At 39.5% G+C, this 12,317-nt stretch overlaps 2 long non-coding RNA genes across 2 annotated transcripts; both read left to right on the top strand.

Moving 5' to 3' along the window:
* On the top strand, window positions 1-1,515 carry LOC132422636 (uncharacterized). Its single transcript, XR_009518863.1, has 2 exons — window positions 1-166; window positions 920-1,515. It is a non-coding gene; the product is annotated as an uncharacterized lncRNA (long non-coding RNA).
* Window positions 1,516-6,992: 5,477 nt separating this feature from the next.
* Window positions 6,993-8,506, top strand: LOC132422633 (uncharacterized). Its single transcript, XR_009518862.1, has 2 exons — window positions 6,993-7,158; window positions 7,912-8,506. It is a non-coding gene; the product is annotated as an uncharacterized lncRNA (long non-coding RNA).
* Window positions 8,507-12,317: the final 3,811 nt, after the last annotated feature.

Here is a 12,317-nt window from a genome sequence, read left to right as displayed (position 1 = left end):
GCCAGTTATGGATGGATTTGCATTTGGTTGGGAAATGACTGAACCAGTCCAGTTTTGGTAGCTCCGCTTCCCCCTGGGTGGGGCAGCAAACACCAATAAAAAGGGCCTCTGCTGCACGACAGCTATCCTCCTGCTACTCGAGTTCTGATTGACTTTGGCGAACCTGGTGAGTATGATTCTTCAGTTCAACTTTGTTCTCGGGCCCCCGAATGTTGAGTTTATGCTGGAGACCGCAAATTTGATGGGTCCAAAGTTATGATCAAGGGTACAATGTTACTTAGTGGATGGGAACTTGGAATCTGGGCACAATGTTATATTGTATTTACTAGATTTCTGATACCTAGTTTGAATTCCTCTATTGAACAAGAAATTAAAAGGAAATTTTGACATGAAGGGATAAAGAGTAAAGTATTTACCTTTTTCTGTGCCTTTCTGTTGGACCTCTGCTGTGATTTCAGAGGCATTAATCTTAGAAGGTGTGATGCCCTTACATTCCTCCTGAGTGCCCTTTGCTTTGTACATAAGTAATCGTGTCGGGACCTCATGAGAAAAAATGGTGATAGAAATTGCTTGTGAGTTTGCCCAGGATTTTAGAACTTGTGATGGCCTTTTTTAAAGATGAGGTTTTCATTAAAAAAAGAAGAACAAAGAAACCAAAAGAGAAAACACTGCTGGTTTCTTTTAAAAAAAGATATTTTCTTTGGAAATGTTGTATGAGAAAAGAGAAGGTTGTCTCTGGGCTGATGAATAGATTTGCTAAAGAACGAGAGAGAAGTCAGAAATTCATTAAAAGGTATTAAAGAGATTAACACCCATTTTTAGAGATTGGAGAGATCCTGTCTATTTGAGTTGTCAAAGCTTTGGGTCTTCTCTCTGAAGGAATTCCTTCTGGTGAACATGGTCATATACTTTCTTTCAGATATTAAGACTCCAGAAAGATGTCTTCTCAAGAGCAGCAGTGCAAGCAGCAGTGCAAGATACCTCCAGTGTGCCCAACAAAGTGCCCTGATCCTTGCTCACCTAAAAAGGGTACAGACCCTTGCCAACCTATAAAGTGCACTGAGAAATGCACTCCTGTGCCACCTCCCGAGCAATGCCAGCAGAAGTGCCCACCCAAGAACAAGTAACAGCTTCAGGTTTTATCTGCCTCTGGAAAGGATAAGGACAATCAGCTCATCTAGTTCCACAGCTCCATCTTCATCTTCTCTTCAAAGCCTATCATGGATACAGGAGAAGCTTTCCACCCTTCAGCCTGCAGTGTGCGTGTGGGGATTCCTGACGGTCAGAGGTTTCCTATCTGAGTCTGCTATGCTGCTTCCCTCTGGGAGGTATCCGAAAAAGCATCCCAGAGCCTCAGAGGGAAGAGCAGTATCTCTCCTCCTGAGCGCCCTCTGAGGATTCTCCCACTGTCTTCTGTGTGTGTCTGTCATCTAGGCAGCGGTTTCTGCCAGATGAGCAATTGTTACTTATCCTCCATTTCCTGAATAAAATACAATTTTTTTTGTGATGGTAAAAGTATTTTGTTTCTTTGAAAACCTGCTTTTAGCAATATCATATCATAATTTTGGTTGATTTCTATCCTTCTTCGATCCAAATTTCAGGCTCTCACAACCAGTGTTATGTGAATTTTGAGTTATATCGATGATTATTTGTATATAATTTCAAATCCAGGTTATTTTCTTAATTATTGCTTGATTGATTTGAGGAACAAATTATTTAACTCCTCAGAAGTTCAATCCCTTTACTAAAATGTGGGGAAAATCACCTTTACAGTGCCAACTGGCTTAGGCATAAAATTTACATGAATGTGTGTAATTCAGTTGCCACAATGCTGGGCACATAATTAGCACTTTGTGAGGTGGCAAGTCATCATTATCTCTGTCATCATCACTGTCACCACCATCACCATGTTTGCTCTAGCAGGAAAGAGGCTCAGACATACCGAGCACAGCACATACGGAGATTCTTAAAGTATATTACACTTTCATATTCTGTGTTCCTCTTCTTTTCCAACTTAACTGTATTTATAACATCATGTGACACATTAAATGCTTTGGGAAATTATTGGGATATTCTGCATAAAATTATAGTAGTTCTGAATTCATGGGTAGTACAAATAAAGGGAAGTGTAAAGGGTCCTTGCCAGGCAAAGTGCTGCCTGCTCTCCATGTACACAACACGTTCTTCTTACTGCAAAACTCAACAACCTCAGTGTCTTATTATATTTTCTCACGTCTGAAATTACTTTCCTGACCGATTTGACCCCACTTTGGGGGGACACTTGGGTTTCCAATGTTTACCTAGATTTACAAAATGACTGTTGCTATGCAACTTGTTTTCTAAGTGTATAGCTTACAGATCCAGTAAGCCGTGAAAAGGGTTGTGTTCTTTAAGCATATCTCTTCTTGTGGTCCTAGAAGTAAAGGAGTCCAAGATGCCAGAACTGCAGGAAAAAAGAAGATGTCCAGATTACTGCCCAACGCTTAGCAGACTATTACATGAGGGAGAAATCAACACTGATATTTGGGAGTTGTCTCTCCTCTAGCTAGTGTTATTTGACCTGACACAGAAATTACTCTTTGAGGTGGGAGGCTTCTATAAAAAAATCTTAAAATTATGGCATTGGCTTAGAGTCTGGAGGTGGTTGGCAAGGAATCTGATATTGGAATCCATAAATGTGGTGATACATTTGATTCAATGGCAAAATGTTTGCAGTAATGGTTGTCCATGGTATTCTGAGATGCAGACCAAATATTGGTCACTTGTTGATTTGACCAGGGTATTTCAATTAATGTATGTTCAGAAAAAAATTTCTGGTTGGCAGTTCAGAAATAAAGAAAAATAGAAAGAAAAAAATAGCCCAGATATTCAGAAGCTTGATGAATTAGGAAACTCAACACTTGTAAGCCCTAAAATGTAAGATATGTGATTAGAAGTGGTTTTGAACTTGAAGTCCAATTTCAGTTGACTGTAACAACAGAGAAAAGAGGCAGAAGTGGTAGTCTATTCACCTGTGTGTCAGGGAGCCTCATGGTAGTTGAATTATGTTCAGGGATCAAGGCAGGAATTTAATCAGGCCAGAAAATTACTTCCAGAAGAGGACCTGAGTGAGGTCCCTGGGACAGAGAAATGATTGGAAGAATGAATTATGTCGGGTGTCTAATAAGTTTTTGAGGAATTGACAACTAAATAAAGTATGTGCCAAAACAAAAAACACTGATTTTTCAAGAATTGTAACGACTTTCCAGCCCTCCTTTCCCCACTTTCCACACTACCTACTTCGGATGTGGTCAGTATAGGTGACTAGAAGGGATTATCCACTGTGAGGTGGATACAAAGCCCGCAGAGAAGAATTGTTAAGGGAAGCTCTCTCAGAGAGTAGTATCAGAGCCTAAGAGAGGCAAGGAGGACAAGGCACACAAAGATTCTGAAACTTTCTTACGGTTTTGTAGGATGGTTTTTCTTTCACCTTTTCCATCCGGTATTATTGAGGTCGTATTGACAAATTAAACTGGACATATTTGTGGTGCATAATGAGATGATTTGACATATGTGTACTTTGTGCAGTGATTACCACCATCAGTCACTTAATACATTAATCACTTCACCATTAACTATTTAAATATGCCTATGTCCGTGTAATTGTGTGTGTGTGTGTGTGTGTATGTGTGTGTGTGTGTGTGTGCGTGATGAGAATGCTTAGGGTCTATTTTCTGAGCAAGTTTCAACTACACAACTGAGTGTTATTAACTAGACTCACTATGATGTTCCGTAGACTCCCAGAGCTTCTTCATCGTATGATGCAGGTTTGTACCCATTGTCCAACATCTCCTCTTTTGCCGAACCCCTCAGCCCCTGCTGACCACCATTCTAGTCTCTGTTTCTGTGACATCTTTGAGTTTGGAAACACATTCCTAAATAAACAATGGCTCGAAGAAGAAATAACAAATAAATTGAAAATACTTTGGGATGAATAAAAATGGAAATAAAGCATAGAAGACCTTTAGGGATAAATGTGATGCAGTGCATAGAGAGCAACTAACGGCTGGAGGCATCTATGTTGCAAAAGATAAAGGATCTCAGATCAGTAACCTGAAAGACATGTATGCATATCTGTGGGTTTATGAAAAGAGAAAACACCTAACACTAAATAGAGCAAAATATAAGCAGTGATTTTTCTTGGCAGTTTATTAGATGTGTACATTTTTGAACAACTTTATGTTTTCCCAATTATATATTATATACTGTAATTTCATTTTTATAGCCATTTATTATAATATTTAAATGGTTTATAGTAGTGAAGATGTGGCTGAGCCTGAGAGAAAGGTTAGGTCCTGGTCTTCTGGCACATGCTTATCTGGTGACTCTTCTCAAGTCTCAAGTGTCTCCTCTTTCTCTTCCTCTCCTCTTCATTCTCCTCTTCTTCCTCCTTTTCCATTATAAAATGACATTCCTAAGAAGCTTCCTGATTAATTGCCCAAGATACATTACTAGGCCAGTTCTTCCTTCAGACTGCAGGTAGAATATGAAAGATAGGAAAGGATTATTACTAAATGCATGGGCAACATGTCAGAGTACCAACTTGGATGGTTATGTTGTATTTATGGGGCAGTGAAGGTAATATGGCAGGTTGAGGGTTCTGGAGGGTTGAAAAGGAAGACTGAGAATAAACAGTGAAAACCTTTTCATATTACTGTCTTCAAAGCCATAAAACATGTTTGGAAAGAGCAGAAGAAAGCAAGTATTTCATATGAGCCCTAAGTCCATATTTCATCTAGATTTCAGACCTTAGAGCTCTGATCTTCTCTCCACTCCCAACCCACTCTCAATCACTTATATGTGATGCTGTGAGTCTTAAATGGTATCTTATATCTATTTTTGGTTTCACACAATTGAAACCTGATATTTACTTATGGAATACAAGGGATTTATTTCCTGATAAAGGAATTTTAAGCACACGACGGCACTCTAGGGCAGTGTTCATGTCAGGTGAGAGGGACATCCTGATTCCATGAAACATGTGTTCCCACATTCCACAGTAATATAAAGTGAGAGTTGCAACTTTATTTCTAAACCAGACAGGGCCCTTCACCAGCCACGGCCCATCACGAGAAGCTTCAGTGCCCAAGGGGACAGCAGAGAAAAGAGTAGTGCTCAGGTCCAGGAGAGAAGAGAGGAACTGTAGAAGAACTCTTGACAGCTGAATCTCTGAAAAGGTAGAAATAAGGTATTTGGAGAACATGCTAGGGCACTGGTTCCTGAACTTCAGTTATTTTCCAAAAGTTCATTATATTTGTCATAATTCCACATCAGAGGTGTCATGTAACAGTAGTATTTTTTACTTTAACTTCACTTTATAATAACTTTGAAATGTTTTAATTTAATTGACCATACGTAATCTTGTACATGATAAGCCAGATGAAATATTCAAATTAAATATTGCAAGGTATATATATATATATATATATATATATATATATATAGAAAGAGAGAGAGAGAGAGAGAGAGAGAGAAATGTGTTACGGAAAGTGAGAGACAGTGTGAGAGAGAGAGAAAGAGAGAGAGAGAGAGAGAGATTGAGAGAGAGAGAGAGATTACAAAGTTTGGTAAACTCAAAATCTGCAGAGCTGAAAGCCTGCTGGAAGCCCATCCAACAGGGTAATCGTCTTTTACCTTGGTGACGGTCAGCCTTGTTCTATTGAGGAGGTCAGTGGATTGGAAGAGCAATTCCCAGCTTAGAGAAGGCAACCACCTTTACTCAGGCCACTGTTGTAAATAATACTCTCGTGCAAAACATCCTTACAGAAACACCCAGAATAATGTTTGACCAGATAACCGGGGACCATATGCCAGGGAAGCTGACCCATAAATTAACCGCCAAACCTTCCTTCCAGCACACCGACAAATTCTATGAAGAAAGTAGAGCAGGAAATAGGCTTATTTGACATATGTTCCACAGTGAGCAAAATGGAAAGTGTAAAACGTAGGTTAAAATTTTAACAAACTTATTATTAATCATTAAGAAGTTGTATATGAATGGCAATGAACCTCAGTGACTGTATTTTTAATAATGGGATATCAACTTTCTCTGGAATTTACCCCTAGACTTGATGTGAAACAAAACATGTATTTAAATAATTCGTAACTATTAAATACATATAAAATTAGTGACCTGAATGGCATTGCATATTAGATAGAGTTTTCCAAAAATTTCAAAGGGAAAGGAAGCCAGAATATTTAAACACTCCTCTGAGCTTTCTTCAAAAGTTGAAGAAATCCAAAGAGGTCCTTTGGGAGAAATAAGGTAAGAGCATGTGTTATGTCACATTTGGGAGGTATGAGTAAAAGGCTTGGTTTGTATTGTAAGTCTAGGTTCTGATCTGCCAGCTGATTGGAATTATGGTAGACGAAACTACGCTCCTAGTGAATTCCTTGTAGCCGGAAGTGAAACAGATTTACAAAGTTCATAAGAATGTGACTGCTGGATGTTATTAATTTGAAGGAGCAAAACAGTGAAAGGGCGTCCCTAGAGGTGACCACTTTACTAAACGTATTTCAGTATCACGGTGGGAAGTCATCAGAGATGATCCGCAACCTTCCCTCAGTCCATTTTAGAAGAGGAGAAGAGACTTCACTTAGCAAGCCATGGATCAAGAGGAAATGCATTATAAGAGGGGCTTGAGATAAAGAGAATGGTGTCACCAGGTAGCCAGGCCTTTCTCAAACCAGTATGCACAATAAAATGGCCACCAGTTCAAGTGCAACTAGGCAGGCACTTTTAGAAGTCAAGGAAGGTGAAAGATAGAAAAGGGTCATCTTCCCCAATCAAGAAATGGAACGTTTGTCTGCAAGTTAGAGGAGCTTCAAAATCCTCCCACTGCCATAAACCACTGAAACGGAGAACTAAGGCAGGGACTCTGTGAGTCATGAGAACATAATCTAGTGAGGAGATCCTGGCGCAGGACATTTCCTGTTTTCAGAGTCCCTGCCAAGCCAGTTATGGATGGATTTGCATTTGGTTGGGAAATGACTGAACCAGTCCAGTTTTGGTAGCTCCGCTTCCCCCTGGGTGGGGCAGCAAACACCAATAAAAAGGGCCTCTGCTGCACGACAGCTATCCTCCTGCTACTCGAGTTCTGATTGACTTTGGCGAACCTGGTGAGTATGATTCTTCAGTTCAACTTTGTTCTCGGGCCCCCGAATGTTGAGTTTATGCTGGAGACCGCAAATTTGATGGGTCCAAAGTTATGATCAAGGGTACAATGTTGCTTAGTGGATGGGAACTTGGAATCTGGGCACAATGTTATATTGTATTTACTAGATTTCTGATACCTAGTTTGAATTCCTCTATTGAACAAGAAATTAAAAGGAAATTTTGACATGAAGGGATAAAGAGTAAAGTATTTACCTTTTTCTGTGCCTTTCTGTTGGACCTCTGCTGTGATTTCAGAGGCATTAATCTTAGAAGGTGTGATGCCCTTACATTCCTCCTGAGTGCCCTTTGCTTTGTACATAAGTAAACGTGTCGGGACCTCATGAGAAAAAATGGTGATAGAAATTGCTTGTGAGTTTGCCCAGGATTTTAGAACTTGTGATGGCCTTTTTTAAAGATGAGGTTTTCATTAAAAAAAGAAGAACAAAGAAACCAAAAGAGAAAACACTGCTGGTTTCTTTTAAAAAAAGATATTTTCTTTGGAAATGTTGTATGAGAAAAGAGAAGGTTGTCTCTGGGCTGATGAATAGATTTGCTAAAGAACGAGAGAGAAGTCAGAAATTCATTAAAAGGTATTAAAGAGATTAACACCCATTTTTAGAGATTGGAGAGATCCTGTCTATTTGAGTTGTCAAAGCTTTGGGTCTTCTCTCTGAAGGAATTCCTTCTGGTGAACATGGTCATATACTTTCTTTCAGATATTAAGACTCCAGAAAGATGTCTTCTCAAGAGCAGCAGTGCAAGCAGCAGTGCAAGATACCTCCAGTGTGCCCAACAAAGTGCCCTGATCCTTGCTCACCTAAAAAGGGTACAGACCCTTGCCAACCTATAAAGTGCACTGAGAAATGCACTCCTGTGCCACCTCCCGAGCAATGCCAGCAGAAGTGCCCACCCAAGAACAAGTAACAGCTTCAGGTTTTATCTGCCTCTGGAAAGGATAAGGACAATCAGCTCATCTAGTTCCACAGCTCCATCTTCATCTTCTCTTCAAAGCCTATCATGGATACAGGAGAAGCTTTCCACCCTTCAGCCTGCAGTGTGCGTGTGGGGATTCCTGACGGTCAGAGGTTTCCTATCTGAGTCTGCTATGCTGCTTCCCTCTGGAGGTATCCGAAAAAGCATCCCAGAGCCTCAGAGGGAAGAGCAGTATCTCTCCTCCTGAGCGCCCTCTGAGGATTCTCCCACTGTCTTCTGTGTGTGTCTGTCATCTAGGCAGCGGTTTCTGCCAGATGAGCAATTGTTACTTATCCTCCATTTCCTGAATAAAATACAATTTTTTTTGTGATGGTAAAAGTATTTTGTTTCTTTGAAAACCTGCTTTTAGCAATATCATATCATAATTTTGGTTGATTTCTATCCTTCTTCGATCCAAATTTCAGGCTCTCACAACCAGTGTTATGTGAATTTTGAGTTATATCGATGATTATTTGTATATAATTTCAAATCCAGGTTATTTTCTTAATTATTGCTTGATTGATTTGAGGAACAAATTATTTAACTCCTCAGAAGTTCAATCCCTTTACTAAAATGTGGGGAAAATCACCTTTACAGTGCCAACTGGCTTAGGCATAAAATTTACATGAATGTGTGTAATTCAGTTGCCACAATGCTGGGCACATAATTAGCACTTTGTGAGGTGGCAAGTCATCATTATCTCTGTCATCATCACTGTCACCACCATCACCATGTTTGCTCTAGCAGGAAAGAGGCTCAGACATACCGAGCACAGCACATACGGAGATTCTTAAAGTATATTACACTTTCATATTCTGTGTTCCTCTTCTTTTCCAACTTAACCGTATTTATAACATCATGTGACACATTAAATGCTTTGGGAAATTATTGGGATATTCTGCATAAAATTATAGTAGTTCTGAATTCATGGGTAGTACAAATAAAGGGAAGTGTAAAGGGTCCTTGCCAGGCAAAGTGCTGCCTGCTCTCCATGTACACAACACGTTCTTCTTACTGCAAAACTCAACAACCTCAGTGTCTTATTATATTTTCTCACGTCTGAAATTACTTTCCTGACCGATTTGACCCCACTTTGGGGGGACACTTGGGTTTCCAATGTTTACCTAGATTTACAAAATGACTGTTGCTATGCAGCTTGTTTTCTAAGTGTATAGCTTACAGATCCAGTAAGCCGTGAAAAGGGTTGTGTTCTTTAAGCATATCTCTTCTTGTGGTCCTAGAAGTAAAGGAGTCCAAGATGCCAGAACTGCAGGAAAAAAGAAGATGTCCAGATTACTGCCCAACGCTTAGCAGACTATTACATGAGGGAGAAATCAACACTGATATTTGGGAGTTGTCTCTCCTCTAGCTAGTGTTATTTGACCTGACACAGAAATTACTCTTTGAGGTGGGAGGCTTCTATAAAAAAATCTTAAAATTATGGCATTGGCTTAGAGTCTGGAGGTGGTTGGCAAGGAATCTGATATTGGAATCCATAAATGTGGTGATACATTTGATTCAATGGCAAAATGTTTGCAGTAATGGTTGTCCATGGTATTCTGAGATGCAGACCAAATATTGGTCACTTGTTGATTTGACCAGGGTATTTCAATTAATGTATGTTCAGAAAAAAATTTCTGGTTGGCAGCTCAGAAATAAAGAAAAATGGAAAGAAAAAAATAGCCCAGATATTCAGAAGCTTGATGAATTAGGAAACTCAACACTTGTAAGTCCTAAAATGTAAGATATGTGATTAGAAGTGGTTTTGAACTTGAAGTCCAATTTCAGTTGACTGTAACAACAGAGAAAAGAGGCAGAAGTGGTAGTCTATCCACCTGTGTGTCAGGGAGCCTCATGGTAGTTGAATTATGTTCAGGGATCAAGGCAGGAATTTAATCAGGCCAGAAAATTACTTCCAGAAGAGGACCTGAGTGAGGTCCCTGGGACAGAGAAATGATTGGAAGAATGAATTATGTCGGGTGTCTAATAAGTTTTTGAGGAATTGACAACTAAATAAAGTATGTGCCAAAACAAAAAACACTGATTTTTCAAGAATTGTAACGACTTTCCAGCCCTCCTTTCCCCACTTTCCACACTACCTACTTCGGATGTGGTCAGTATAGGTGACTAGAAGGGATTATCCACTGTGAGGTGGATACAAGGCCCGCAGAGAAGAATTGTTAAGGGAAGCTCTCTCAGAGAGTAGTATCAGAGCCTAAGAGAGGCAAGGAGGACAAGGCACACAAAGATTCTGAAACTTTCTTACGGTTTTGTAGGATGGTTTTTCTTTCACCTTTTCCATCCGGTATTATTGAGGTCGTATTGACAAATTAAACTGGACATATTTGTGGTGCATAATGAGATGATTTGACATATGTGTACTTTGTGCAGTGATTACCACCATCAGTCACTTAATACATTAATCACTTCACCATTAACTATTTAAATATGCCTATGTCCGTGTAATTGTGTGTGTGTGTGTGTGTGTGTGTATGTGTGTGTGTGTGTGTGTGTGCGTGATGAGAATGCTTAGGGTCTATTTTCTGAGCAAGTTTCAACTACACAACTGAGTGTTATTAACTAGACTCACTATGATGTTCCGTAGACTCCCAGAGCTTCTTCATCGTATGATGCAGGTTTGTACCCATTGTCCAACATCTCCTCTTTTGCCGAACCCCTCAGCCCCTGCTGACCACCATTCTAGTCTCTGTTTCTGTGACATCTTTGAGTTTGGAAACACATTCCTAAATAAACAATGGCTCGAAGAAGAAATAACAAATAAATTGAAAATACTTTGGGATGAATAAAAATGGAAATAAAGCATAGAAGACCTTTAGGGATAAATGTGATGCAGTGCATAGAGAGCAACTAACAGCTGGAGGCATCTATGTTGCAAAAGATAAAGGATCTCAGATCAGTAACCTGAAAGACATGTATGCATATCTGTGGGTTTATGAAAAGAGAAAACACCTAACACTAAATAGAGCAAAATATAAGCAGTGATTTTTCTTGGCAGTTTATTAGATGTGTTCATTTTTGAACAACTTTATGTTTTCCCAATTATATATTATATACTGTAATTTCATTTTTATAGCCATTTATTATAATATTTAAATGGTTTATAGTAGTGAAGATGTGGCTGAGCTTGAGAGAAAGGTTAGGTCCTGGTCTTCTGGCACATGCTTATCTGGTGACTCTTCTCAAGTCTCAAGTGTCTCCTCTTTCTCTTCCTCTCCTCTTCATTCTCCTCTTCTTCCTCCTTTTCCATTATAAAATGACATTCCTAAGAAGCTTCCTGATTAATTGCCCAAGACACATTACTAGGCCAGTTCTTCCTTCAGACTGCAGGTAGAATATGAAAGATAGGAAAGGATTATTACTAAATGCATGGGCAACATGTCAGAGTACCAACTTGGATGGTTATGTTGTATATATGGGGCAGTGAAGGTAATATGGCAGGTTGAGGGTTCTGGAGGGTTGAAAAGGAAGACTGAGAATAAACAGTGAAAACCTTTTCATATTACTGTCTTCAAAGCCATAAAACATGTTTGGAAAGAGCAGAAGAAAGCAAGTATTTCATATGAGCCCTAAGTCCATATTTCATCTAGATTTCAGACCTTAGAGCTCTGATCTTCTCTCCACTCCCAACCCACTCTCAATCACTTATATGTGATGCTGTGAGTCTTAAATGGTATCTTATATCTATTTTTGGTTTCACACAATTGAAACCTGATATTTACTTATGGAATACAAGGGATTTATTTCCTGATAAAGGAATTTTAAGCACACGACGGCACTCTAGGGCAGTGTTCATGTCAGGTGAGAGGGACATCCTGATTCCATGAAACATGTGTTCCCACATTCCACAGTAATATAAAGTGAGAGTTGCAACTTTATTTCTAAACCAGACAGGGCCCTTCACCAGCCACGGCCCATCACGAGAAGCTTCAGTGCCCAAGGGGACAGCAGAGAAAAGAGTAGTGCTCAGGTCCAGGAGAGAAGAGAGGAACTGTAGAAGAACTCTTGACAGCTGAATCTCTGAAAAGGTAGAAATAAGGTATTTGGAGAACATGCTAGGGCACTGGTTCCTGAACTTCAGTTATTTTCTAAAAGTTCATTATATTTGTCATAATTCCACATCAGAGGTGTC

This window comes from Delphinus delphis, chromosome 1 (assembly GCF_949987515.2).
Source record: "Delphinus delphis chromosome 1, mDelDel1.2, whole genome shotgun sequence".
In the NCBI taxonomy this organism is placed as follows: Eukaryota; Metazoa; Chordata; class Mammalia; order Artiodactyla; family Delphinidae; genus Delphinus; species Delphinus delphis.
Note: the sequence above shows the minus strand (reverse complement) of the source record. Positions and strands in the feature narration are given on the sequence as shown.